The 12,152-nt window shown below is 37.7% G+C and overlaps 1 non-coding gene across 1 annotated transcript; it reads left to right on the forward strand.

Annotated features, from left to right (window-relative positions):
* The first annotated feature begins 1,115 nt into the window (after nt 1-1,115).
* Trnas-uga (transfer RNA serine (anticodon UGA)) lies at nt 1,116-1,197 on the forward strand. The gene has a single exon. It is a non-coding gene; the product is annotated as a tRNA-Ser (tRNA).
* The last annotated feature ends 10,955 nt before the right edge of the window (nt 1,198-12,152 follow it).

Here is a 12,152-nt window from a genome sequence, read left to right on the forward strand (position 1 = left end):
TCCAGCGGAGCGTTTATTTTGTCTTCGGGCGTATTTTCCTTGTTTTTGGATATTTCGCGTTTGCTGTTGACCGCTTTGTTTCCATGGACGCCCATAAAAACAGAGTGAGTGTAACAGAGTGCGACACAGAGTGTCACCGCTCCGCCGGTGACACTCTGTGTCGCCTATGGCGTCACCGGAGTGTCGCTCTCCATATCTTAGCCATATAACAATGACAGCAGAAATAATATAGTACTATACTACATTATGTATGCAGTCCTTTTATTAAAAGAAAACAAAAGCAAGACAATAGTTTTCCTGTGGGAGTAGCACACATGCATGATGTAAAAACAATAGCTACACTTGCAAGGCGACGTCTAAACGTGGTCTTCGTAAACCCCGGCTCATCGGCGTTCAAATAATGCAATTTAGACTCTGGTTAGCCATGGTTTATGGATTCGTCGTCTAAACCTCGATTTAGCCTTAGACCACGTCTAACTTAGGCTTCGTTTAAATAATCGGCCCATGTATCTGTCACGTGACGAGCTCAATGATGTCAGTTAGGGTTAGCTATTGATCTCTTATTAGCATTTATTTCAATTTTTTTAAGAACTTTTGTTAACGGTCCTCTGACGTATCTAATCTTTTTATACTTGTAGCCCCTGAAGAAGGTTTGTTTTCCAAACCGAAATATCGGGAAAGATTTTGCCACATAATTATAATTTTTACTTTGTATTAGTTGAACATTTTGCATTCACATTATGCGTCTCTCGGATGAGTTTTGCTGTCAATTTTTTTTTTAAAAAAATGTAGGTATGTCACTGATCTAGGTCGACAAAAGATCCGGAAATTTTCAACAGTTTGTTGCTGTGTTCTTGCCAATTTCAGAGTTTTATTGCCAACCCAGCAACGCTGTATTAAACGAAATACCACTTGATAAAACATGTAAATATATGCAATTCATTGGCTTCACGTATTTGATCTGAATTTTCTTAAAAACACCTATTTTCAAGTTATGAGGTGTGATTTCATTTTCGTCCATTCCATCCACTAAGTTCTTCCTGTTTTCTTTGCCGACCTTCCGTATTGATACTTGTACTTTAAATAAATAAATTATTCAACGATAATATATGTCTGCTGTGATGGCCGAGTGGTTAAGGCGTTGGACTTGAAATCCAATGGGATCTTCCCGCGCAGGTTCGAACCCTGCTCGCAGCGATATCTTTTCTTTTTTTTTTTTTTTTTCTTATTCTTTTTCCTCTTTGTTATTATTAATTCTTATCTCAATAGAACGATATTTTATATTTTAAGGCATTGTTAAATGCCAAAATGGTGTGTTTATATTTGCGTGAATTTTTATACATTATTAAACAATATTAAAGAACGCATCTCCATCGGTTAAATGGGGGCTTTTCAGAGACAGGCAAACGAACACACACATATTTAAAGATGAATTCCAGTCCGTACTGCGCAATCTCGGCTGCAATGTTTATTTGAGCCCACCACGTAGGAATGTTTACAAGCAAAACTAAAAATTCCGCGACATTTACCTTTTTCTTCATTATTAACGCCAGATATCATTGCAGAACAAATAATAACGAGTAGAAGAACCTTGACGCTATTTCAAACCGACGTTTCAGCTCATCGGAAATCCTTGAACGAAACGAACTGTAATGGCGGACTAAAAAACCTCATGTATGCTGTCACCGAAGTGTAACGTTTCAACGAATTCAAAACAAAAACGAAAACAAACCCCGAGTCTGCGCAGTACGGACTGGAAATCAGCTTTAAACCCAATTACCGCAATAAATCAAACGCTTCTAAAATAGCGTGGATCATCAGGTTCACCAGTAAATGAAATGTATAGAACGCCGTTCAATGCCCGCGACGCGGTTACTAAGCCCCCTTAACTAGGTGAACTTAAAACTCGAGGATGGATGCCATGACGAATATGCCGACATATTTTTTGATGCTGCAGTGCCAGTGACGCGCCGAGGAGGCACAAACACTGTTGTGTCTGCCCGTCTTGACTTCACGAAGACTTCACGTGCTTTTACGTGCTTGTCTCTTTTGCCTTTCCCACATTTGGAAGGCACTGGTATGGACTTGTGAAATAGTGGACTCAGGAATGTCTACGTTAACGTACAAAATTTAATAAAGTATCGTACAGATTAAAATAATAGAATGATAACCCTTTAATGCTCTTTTTTCCTATGTGATCTGTCGTCAGTTCTCTGAGTATGGTAAAACGGTGAACCGTGGAAGGCGCCAGAAAAATCCCAAACAAAAAGATTCAGGGCCACTCTTCGTTTCGCATCAGGTTGGTTCGATGGCTTGAAAAAAAATTTCTTTGCCGGAAGACAATACCGCTCTGGTAAACCTTCAAGTCTAAAATCTGCGTTGACGGCACATTTACCTTTACATTTACATTGCCGCTTTTCACGATCACCTTGTAATTTATGCACTTTGTTATATTATGTAAATCATGTATTATGTAGTTACCAACTTGCATTGTAAACGCTTTCATTTTAAGATAAGGCATCTTAAAAATCCCTAACAAGCAAAATGCCGATAACCCGTTTACAAGAGAGATCGAATAAAGAAAATGGATAATTTCTTTTCCTAACTTGCGACAACAACAAAGTATGAACCGCACAGGGACGGCGAAGCAATTTTCCAAGTGGGGGGGGGGGGCTGACTAGTGACTTGAAGTGGGAGGGGGGGGGGCTAAAAAGAATTTTCTCTTAGTAAGTCTTTATTTTAATTTTTCGGAAATTCTGGGGGGGGCTAAAGCTTCAAAATTAGCATTTAAGGGATATTCATGCACACGCTGGTAGAATTAAAAAACAAGAAAAAAAAAGAAGAAAAAAGGAAGAAAGTTTACAAAAGATTTTCATGTTTTATTAATCCTTGTATTTTTGTCTCTTTTTTCCATTTGGAGTGCTAGAAAATTGTCGAAACAGTTTTTCATTGTGTAAGTACACAATTTTTTCCACTGCTTTTGTTTTACCATAAATAAAAGCATGTACTAGTCTGACGGATCACTAGTTCGGTTCTCTTTAAACTTGCTCCAAGTCGACCTCGTATAAATGGATTGGATGAAATTAAAAGGACTTTGAGAAAGTCTAGGTTCTCTTCAAAGTGATTTACACGTATCGACTGATGTGTGCCAGATTACTGTGTTGGATTATTTCTGCTTGGAAGTTGGTTACGTAACGATAAAGCAAACGAATTCATATTAGTATTTTCGGAATCCTTGGACCGTCATTAAACCACGGAAGTCTGTTTTGTGATGATGACTCAAGAGTGATGCCCACGTTTTGCAAAATGGGTGGGAATTATTGATATTTATATCACCATATGTCATCATAACTGAATTTTTATTGTAATTTTATCAACTTCGTGGTCGCATTCAGACAAACAATCGTTCATTTTAACAAATGAGAAGAAAAGATCTCTTTTTCAGTGATCAAAAGGAAATTACTGTTACAAAAAGAGACATTCAAGGAGCTTGTTTGGCGTACTCATACACCACTCAAGTTATTTTAAGCAATAATTGCTGAACTTTGGGTGGATAAATTTATCTCACTGTATTGCGTTCGCTATGATTATTTCTAGGGAAAAACAGCAACGAGGTGATAAAAATGCTATTATCCTCGGTCATTCTTCTTCGATTGGCTAATTGGCTAGTAGCTCGACGAATTTTACAATATCATCATCAGCGATTATTTTTCGCGCCATGCCACAAACTAAGTAAGGCCTGATTACATAACTTCATTTCAAATTATTTAGTCATAACTGAGGTTTTGAAATTTGTAAATAAAGCGTACAACTATGGAAGTTTCGTAAATGGCACGCTGTGGAACTCCACAATTTTTCGTGCCCCCATCCTATATTGAAGCCGGTTCTTCAGCACAAATATTTAGAAACATTTCTCAAGATGCTCCATCCTCGGAGACCCAGGGGCAGTTAGTGGGGCGAAACGAAGGAAAACCGGGCAGAAATCGTAGCGAGAAAGTTTTCAAGCACGGCACGAAGTGCCCCTGGGCAACGTGTCTCTCCAGACCATTTCCAAACGGCTCTCCGAAGCTGGCCCCGAGGGCAGAAAAAAACCTTTGTTTATTCTGCCCAATCGGCGAGAATGGGAATCACTTTCGTGTTTCTTACACGCCGTCTACTGTGTCCGCCATACTGTCCGTCGCAAAGCCGCAGGAGAGATCAGCACACCGAAGCCCCAAAAAAGGGTCGAAGAGAAAAAATTTCAAGATCGAGGGAAAATTGTTGACGATAGACGTAAACTCTTGTTTATCGATCGCCCGCTCGAGAGCTTTAGTAATTTTATTCCCCGGAACACCAAACCTCGTAAACGCGAACTCCATTCTGACCGAAAGTAACAAAATATCCAAGGGACCACAAGACAGAAAAAGGAGTTCCGAAAGACTATGCACTTCTACAACCGACCCTAGTAATGTGCTTTTCTCACCCATTACCTGAGGGACAACAGAATCGTACTCCCCAAGTTCTGTGGGCACTTGTCCACAGTACACATCAAACATATATTTTGAAACTCAGTACCAAAGAAAGAAGATTTTTTTTCACAAGAGGGACAAAACGAAACACAGACGAAGTACCCAAGAAAAAGTGAGATGAATGAACATCTCTACCTCCCCTCCCAACGCACAATACACAGGAGAAACAAGGCCCAGACACCAACTGCAGAAAAATATTGAGGTCAGAATGGTAGTTATAATTAGAAAATATTTAAAAATAGATAGTAAAAAAAAAAATTAAAGACCCCCAAATAAAAATTTTAAAGGCAACTGAATATAAATAAGGGCAGGAGGGGAGAAGAGGGGGAAAGAGTAACGAAGGGGAAGAAGGGAGAGAGGGGTAGAAAAGAAAGTGATTCCAAGTTGGCCGAGGGAGAATAATACAAAGGTTTTTCTGCCCCGGGGTCGGAGAGGTTTGGAAAGGTCTGGAGAGACACGGCCCAGGGGCACTTCGTGCCGTGTTGAAAACTTTCGTCGCTACGATTTCTGCCCGGTTTTCCTTCGTTTCGCCCCACTAACTGCCCCTGGGTCTCCGAGGATGAAGATGCTCCTGCGGCCTTCATAAATTGCACTTGACAGCATGGCCTTATATGCCGGAATTAAACTGTCAATGAGTGTCCTAAAAGAGAGCAGCAATATATAGATGAACCCTGATGAAACAAAAGTATTAGGTCCAGTTTCAATAAAGTTTATAGAAAAAAAAGACCATTTGTTGCATCATATCTTGGTGGTTGCTTTAACATGCCTGTGGCCGTTTATAAGCACATAAACGGTTTTTATTAGACTTACGGTTGACTTGATGAGGGTCTCTGACGTATTTCGGAAACATTAAGAACCAGGCGTACCCTTAAGACATACACAAGATTTGATAAGACCCATTTGTCTGTTTTGTAGGAATTAAAGGCACACAAATAGAAAATCCCGATGCCTAGTTATCTACACCTGCACAAAGTGGGAAAATTCAAATTTCCTTGGAAACTTGATTGATTGCAAAATGGGTTAATTATTCTTAAGATGCGAAAACTTAATGTAGCAGCAGGAGTTAACTGTCACAACAATCGTTAAATCGGTTAAAAAGCCCCGTGTTGTGTCTCTACCGCAGCAAATGTATTCGGCACGCGACTAGAAACGTGCAGTACTGAGTGTCGCGCGACCACCTTATGTAACAATTTAACCCGCTCGCGTGTGGGAGCCTCGAAAAAAATTGCAAAAGATTATTCGTATAATTCATTCAAATTGAAAGTTTCTTGTTATTGTTTTTCGAGCAAAATGGGCAACGAAACAGATACTACAGGTTCCGCTTGCTTTGGTTCTCAGGTGGTTTTAGGAATGGACAAAGATGAAGCCTTGACTGCCCGGCGTCCTGCTGAATTTCACAAGTATAGCATTTTAAGCTATTCGCTTGCCTGGGTGAATTGTGGTTTAAATGTGTTTCTCGGTGCTATAACCGTTTTCTACAATGCAAAGATATTGGCCAAAGTAATCGGGCACCGCAGGAAATGGAAATGTCCAAAAATTGCCCTGTTGAACCTTGCTGTGGCGGATGTCATGGTTGGGTTTGTTGTTTTGCCGTCGTGTGCGTTTCTTCTTGCAGCAACGTTGCTAGGAGATGCTCGTATCTGTCATTCTGCTGTTCAAATGCTGTTTAGAAGCTTGCGGACCTTTTTAAGTGCAGCATCTTTTCATGGAGTTGTCATAGTTACAATAGAGCGATACATTTCGGTAATACACTGCATGAAATGTACTGTTATTATGACAAAGGGAAGAATGGTGAAAGCCACCTTAGCAGCTTGGTTCGTAAGCAGCAGTTTTGGGGTGGCTGTCTTGTTCGCCGCGCCGGGAACAGCACAACTAGTTCTGTCGATACACATTATAGTTGTCTGTTTTATATTAGCTGCTTTAAATGTGAAAATGCATATGGTAGCAAAAGCTCAAAGGACACAGATATGTTTACAGAGACGCAGTGTTCGCCGTGCTGAAAGACATCCTATCAAGAAACACCTCAAGATTCACAAGTCTGTTGTCATGGTGATAACTACAATAACACTGTGTTACGTTCCTTGTTCACTTATTACTTTGATTTCGTTCATGGGAGGCAGTCAGTTAGAAGATTTATTTCAGCCTTGGTTAACAACGTTATTTTTCGCATCTTCGAGTCTCAATCCTTTTGTTTACTTCAAATCTTTGAAAAAAGCGGCTTTATCTCGAAAACGTGCGATATATGGTTCAGCAAGTAGCAGATATTATAACGGATGTAACGTATAAAATATGTCTCTTATACGTGCCTTATCAACCTATTGCAGTTATCAACTGTAAAACAAACTCGGCGCGGCGAGTTCCTTAACGGAAATACTGTTGATAATACCGGGTAGATACTGATCAAATTAATTTATTTTTCAAACAATCAGCAGATATTATGAATTATATTTTTCAAGGAATTAGTTCATGCTTGGCGGCTTTCTTTAAAGGGTAGTGCATGATAACGCGAAATATCCATTTTCTATCTTGGCCACACTTCTTCTATATTTTATTTTCTGGAGCACTATTAGAAACTTCCTTGTGATGACAAAAACATTAACTTTCGTACGTACATGTGATGAGGGAAGGTTTTGTTTTTTACAATTTTGAATGAGGGTCTCATTCTGGGATGCTAACAGTAGTTGTTTATTTATCCCCATCAGTAACGTTTTAATGTGACAAGTAGTGTTTCTCCACAGCATTTGATGTTTCCATGACAACGACGTTTCACAGGCAGGTTGACATTATGGAAAATAACAAAATCTAAGATTGTTGATCATGATAGCGAATTCTGAGTTGATATCTGTTTTGGCCTTATGATTTCATAATCGATAAGTTACTTTGTGTTGTTCCGCATGTTTTGTACTTGAACGAAAAGCATAATGCTTTAATAGTATCTTAAAACAACGATACTCCACTGAAGGGTTCGACACCCCAACTTGTCCAACTTGAACAGTCTGGTGGTCTGAATCCGAGGGTATTGTCACGGTCTTGCCTGCCTTGTACACTAGCTTGAAAATTTAATAAAACAGAACTTCCATGTTCCAAGTTCTTTAACTGATATTTTAGAAATAACAAATGAAATTGGCAGTTAATAAGATTAACCGTTATCATGCAAAAGAAAAGTTGAAAATCTTTCCATTTTTAACTCTCATTTTAAATCGGCTTAATGAGGGTATTGCTGCTTCATTTTGTAGAAATGTACTACTTCGCTGCACGAAACAAGGTTTTTAATATCAAACAGACATATTTCTCGGTACTTTGCGTGTTATTGCGAAAAATGTATGACATAAAACGTTTGAAATGAAATTTATTTTATTTATTTAGAATGAAATATACATAATTATATTAGTGAACGGAATAAAATAACCTGTTTAACAACATAAACAGTCATTAAGTAGTGCTGTGAATTTCAGTGGTTGGGATGTTGCAAATTATCAATTCTATCCAGGCTGATGGTGTTTGTACATGTGTGATCTGATTAAATTTTTCAGATTTTCTCAGAAGTGGCATTTTCCTTTGATTGTTCGAGTTTTGTTCTACCTTTGTACGTTTTTAAGGATGTAAATATCCCACCTATTCAGTTCTTTAGCAACCTGTTGAAGAAAGGAAGTTCTTTGAAATGTAAACTCATCCATTCTCACCTGGAGATAGTGTCATGAATTTGATAAGGAACCTGAGACCCTCCCCCTCCCCCTCGTCACCCCCATCAACCCCCCCTCCCCCCCTCTTAACCCGGGGAAACTCCCATATCAAACAGACAGAGATGCCCATCCAAATGGAATCCATGTAGGTTAATGGTGAAGATGCTTTGCTACCGGTCTGAAATGCCAGCCGTCCTATCGTCCCAACCCCCCCCCCCCAACGAAGGGGCGGGGCCCCTCCCTTGGGGGGGGGGGCTGGGACGAGAGGACGGCTGACATTTCAGACTGCTTTGGTATTCTCTCACACCAGAACTACGCAAAGTGCATGGTGTCTTAGAAAACAGTCTAACTCGATGAGAACGGCATAAACAGTACGAGTCAGTAAGAGGAGTCTTGCCATAACAAAGATCATTGGTTCTGTAATATTAGATCTGACTTTAAATGTTGTTGTAAATAATAACAACGACACCAAAAGACCATTCTTTAACTATTCCAAGCTTTGCCTGCTTGATGATGTGAGGAGAAATTACTATCGATCAGTGGAGCCTAATATTCACCAGTCACGCTGAAATCATTACATACACGAACCGTCAATCGTCGATTAAGAAGATGCTCGATGGATGAGCGAGCACGATATAAATCTCGTACTTCTTTTTATCTTTCTAACATATCCAGTTGCTTCCTTCTGTTTTCTGGCCAAGTTACAATCGGAAAGTCTATCTTTCAGTGGGCGTTAGACAAACCTAAACTCCATATTTCCTATCTTGTGACCCTTCAGTACTTTGAGCGATTTCTGTTTTCAAAAATATTTACATTCACAGGTCTTTCAAACGACCGCTATAAAATGTTCATCATCGTAGAATGCGTGCAAATATAGGAAGAAAACAAAGGGTTCACCTGCACCCACGGGAAATGAGGACAAAACCCAGTTTTCTAATTTATCATCTAGCGCTTATATGAGGAGACATTTCCTCTTTTATTTTCGAAATCTTATTTTGTGTTAGATATTTACATCCGCTCTCAATGTCTCGCACGCGACAAAACTGCTTTAAAAACTTGGCTAAATGTTATTTTTCCCCGTCTCGATTTGATTTTTCTATGATCAAGATAGAGTAAAAACTGTTTTTTTCATAACAATTAATCTAAAAATTTCAAAAATGTAGTTTAGTCAGAAATCACGATTTATCCTGCTCAATTGTAGCTCACTTACTAACCGTGAGTAATGAAGAATTTTTTCCGCGTTACAGCGAACATACAAGTTGACGAGGGCCGTTGATTTTTTAAAAAAAGCAACGGCTTTTTTAGAAAAAAGTTAGCGTTATCTTCCATTTGTATCTCAAATATTATACATTACCTTAACAGTAACCATAGCAACATAAAATGTGCCTTCAAACGCGCTGAGAGCCTAAGGCGGCTCAAACAAATATTGTATAAACTGTATTTATATTATAATAAATTCTTCGCTGCTTTCTTTCTTCAACAAAATGCTATTTTTATTTCCTTCTCTGGGCGTTATATAGGTTATATTGTTTAAAGTATTACCATAAAGACAGGTGATTGTTTTAATTTGCGAAATGAAAGTACATGTATAAATCTTTACTCCTTCTCAATATTTTTCTTGGTTTTTTCCTTACGTTCATAATGGAACTATTCTCTTCAGAAAAATGGAAAAATGGAATTGCATTGCATTCTATACAGACATTAAATTTGCGAACATTTTGACATTGGTTTTTCTTCTTTGTTTTTGTTTGATTTAATGTTTCTTGTTGTATAACGGACAACTTTACGGTTAAAGTTTGCGAAAAGTTAGTTACACAAAAAGAATGCGAGAATAGCTTGAAAAGTAAACAACCTGAAATGGTAAGATGATTGTCGTTTTTTATCGATACATAGATGTCAGAAGTTATTTACCGTTAAGTTCACAAGTGATGACTTAACTTATGAAACACACACTGGAACATTTAACACTGCGTGTATAGCTCGAAGCTTTGGTATTGATTTGGTAATAACAAAAGGACGAAGTTACGGGCTATACCTTCCTTCCTTTTAATCTTCATGTTTCTAATTCGAATAAATATTTATGATCAATCAACATTCAACAACTTCGCCGATTGAAATATTTTCTCTTTGGCCAAAATAATTATCTGACTCAATTCATAAGGAGTGTTCTTTCTTGGGTTTATAGTTAGCTGATCCGGATTGTTTTCTGACGAGTGGGCTTTTAATTACATTATACTTTACGAATTTCAAACAATTAACGTGACGAAGAATTGGCAGAATTGAGGCTTTATAAGGCTTGCTTTATTTTTTGTAAAGTGTTGGTTAATTTAAATTGACAATATCAACTACAGATTTTAGTATTTTAAAAAATAATAAGAAGAAAATTTGACCAAACACTTCTAATCGACGTTTGGTGCAACGTTGCTGTCCGTTGAATTGATCCCTGTGCGTACGTGATCATGTGTCAGGAAACCAAGAAGAAGGCAGCACTTAATTTGGCATTTCTAAAACTGACTTAATAACGCTGAAAACTATTAAATTATATCTATTGTCACGAGTTGTTTTTAGAAATACTAAAATGCCGTCTTCGTATTAAAGTTTTAAATTGAATTAGCTTCACTTCCTATTAAATATTCAGTGCGAACACCAGAGTAAACAGCCCAAGGTAAGTGAAATAAAACAAGGATTATAACATGAAAATGTTGATTTGTCGAAAATAATTAACTGATCACATTAAACAAGAGGAAGATAAACGAATCACGTTTCACGTCGTCCGCGATAAAACTTGTAAGAAGTGCACGTTTCTTACACGAAATTCAAATATTCATTGTTTCCACCCTTCGGCGTTGACGCTTTACCTTGGCTGAAAAACAACAATCAATCAAAACCATCCTGATGGGAGATGGAAGCGTTAAAGACGAGCAGGATTTTTGCAGCCTCCGCGACTACGAAAAAACACTTAAGCTCAAAGCCAGGAAGATAACACTCACAACATTTCTTATCTTAATTTTCACGATGGCACTACTGTGAACTTAAGTAAATTAATTTAACATCAAGCCTCTGAAATTGTAGTTTTTAGATAGCTTTCTAGATAACGGCGTAATGTAGTTAAAGTGGCTGGTGAAAGTACAGTAGCTATAAACAATACACTAAATAGAAAGATGATTCTATTAATTTTCCTTTGTCCGAGATTATTTACCTCACGAAAGGCAGTGCAGAAAATTTTTTTTTTTGTCATTATTCAGATTTGAAGCTGAGTTTGGGTTGCAGAATGAAACCTGTTTATGCCGCGAAATGGCAAGTTATTTTATAGCTACTTCACTAAAATATAAATAAAAGTTGTACAGTGTTTCACTACGGTATCTCCAGCAAAAGAATATAGATAATATTTTTAAATAAATCCTCACCATTAATTCGAGACACGTTGATTTCGAGGTAAAACAGGCATTCGTTCATTCGTTTTACTTGATACATAAAAACCATTTATTTTTTATCAGTTTGTTCGCTGATTTGGGCTTGCAATGCTTAACTTGAAAGTTTAAACGTACGAATATAATTGTGACTCGTGAGTCAAATCAAATTGTAACTCATTGCGACTCAAATTGTGATTCATGTCGTCACGAAGATTATTGTGTTTTACGTTTCGCAACAAACCAAGAGCAAAAAGAAAGTGATAAAAACAAGAGCAGTTTCACTTAAAATTAAATTTGATTCAATTGAAACTGATCTATTTTATCAAACGACTTCATTTTCTATTCATATAATCATTGTGTTTAAATAATCAAAGGTAGTTGAACTCAGTCGAAGTAAGAAATTTGCAATGTTTCCTTTTTAAAGGAACAATAGTCTTGAAACTACAGATACCAATTTGCTCATTAATTTTTATCCTATACGTGTTAGTTCTTAATCCTGAAGAACATTTTCCGATGGATGCAGTGACACATATTATTTATTCTCCATG

This window comes from Oculina patagonica, chromosome 5, assembly GCF_052425735.1.
Source record: "Oculina patagonica isolate OP01 chromosome 5, crgOcupat, whole genome shotgun sequence".
Lineage (NCBI taxonomy): Eukaryota > Metazoa > Cnidaria > Anthozoa > Scleractinia > Oculinidae > Oculina > Oculina patagonica.